This window comes from Lucilia cuprina, chromosome X, assembly GCF_022045245.1.
Source record: "Lucilia cuprina isolate Lc7/37 chromosome X, ASM2204524v1, whole genome shotgun sequence".
NCBI lineage: Eukaryota > Metazoa > Arthropoda > Insecta > Diptera > Calliphoridae > Lucilia > Lucilia cuprina.
The window spans coordinates 5329535-5331518 of NC_060949.1; positions in this window are offsets into that span (position 1 = coordinate 5329535).

Consider the following 1984-nt stretch of genomic DNA (forward strand, 5'->3'; position numbering starts at 1 on the left):
GTACCTGTACATTAGAGTGCTCCAAGCTTGTATGAAGGAAAAAAAATTATCCTACAGGCCGTTCTATGGGTTATAAAAAAAATTTGGTCAATAGGATTTACGTTAACTGGTGCCGCAACGGCTCTGAAGTTTGAAGATGCATTTACAAGGGGAAAATGTGCAATTTTTTAAGTTTTCACAAAAGTTTTTTTTTTAAATACATCTGTAGTTACTTGAATATGAGTTTTTGTCCTTATAGAATAACGTAAACCTGTTCTCAGCTATGGTCGAAAATATTTGATATTTTTAACGGTCATTTCAAATTCAAATTTTAGTTTTTTTGATACTTTGTTAAACAAATTTCAATATTTTTGGGAGAACTTATAGGGAACAGATTAGGGCATAAAACAGTGTATAGTTTGCCTGTACCTGCAATTTGAATTCAGCGGATTTCGAGAAAAAACCCATTTTTATGTAATATTTTGCAAAATTAGCCTTAAACGGCCTTGGGGGTCAAAATGACCCCGATGTTTTAAAAACACCCGTTTGCAATCCCATTAAACGTAGTCCTATTGACCTATTTTTTGCACGAATTATTTTTATAACCCGTAGAACCATTTTTAAGAGGGGGGGAGATACAGCAAAATTCGAAACTTAGTTTTTTTGAAGCACTCTACTGTACATGTTAGAGAGTATTATTTCTTATGTTCACTTTCGAATGCTGACTTTCGTATCTATTATTAATATAAATTTAAGAAATAATTAAAATGTCGTTCGTGTGGTAATTTGAGCATTAGCACAAAATTTAAAAAAAACTAAAGTTCTTTTAATATTATTTCAAATGTCATCAGTAATCCAACCCAACAAACACAAAGAGTTTATTTAAAATTAAATTACCATTACTTTATAATGCTTTTTTACCCATTTTCAGTTAGAAAATTACGCTTTTTTTATTTTTTTTGCGTTTTTTTTTTAATTTTTTTGCGCGCGTTTTGCTTGACCAATGTTGGCAACACTGTTTATGCTTTGTAATAAAGGCTTCGCACAACACGATCGTAAACGAACCTCTTAACAAGATACAAAAATTTTATTTAGTTGCTTCAAAGCATTCAACAAGGCGTGTTGATGTCGTTATTTTTTTTAATTACAATTAATTACAAATTATGAAATTAATTACTAATTATGGAATACATATATGTAAGTGAAAAAATTTTTAAATATTTTATAGCAATTGATTATTTGAATTTTGTCGATTAAAAGTAAACTCTAAATTATACTCATTGTATTTTATTCTTGTAACAATGCGTTCAGTTTAAATAAACAAAAATTTTATAAAATCACTCATAAGTTGTCTCGAAACATTTCGAAACAGATCATACATTATTCTGATTTGTTTTTCACTCTTAACTCTATTGTCTCTGTTTCTTTTATATTTGATTGCTTTTCACAAATAAGTTTTATATAAGTATAAATGACACTGCAGATTTTCATAAGGATCAGCCTATATTTGACCCTAGCCCCCATACAAACCCCCCTTCAAAAAATGACTTAAACGTCTAAAATTGACTTGTAACCATTTGTATCGCCATGAAACTCAACAAAACTAACTGTTATTTAGAAATATATCCTTTTACCAAATTAACCGAGGATCGGTCCATATTTAACCTATATAAAGACTCATTTAGAAATTTTAGTTTTTTTTATCAATAAATTGCTTAAATATTTTGGAATTATTAATATTAGTAATATTCAACATAAAACTTTCTTTATAAAAAATAAAAATTTTATAAAAAGTAAAAATTTTGAAAATATACTCATGGTGTAGGGTATTATATGGTCGGCCATGCCCGACTATACTTTACTACTTGTTTTCATTGCAAAAGTAAGAAACGAGCGACCACACAACCTTCTTCTATGACAGCTTAAATGAGACTGAATCACAACGTATACAGAGATGTCACTTTTGACATTTGAAAAAGTCTAAAATCAGTTTTTGTTTGATTTT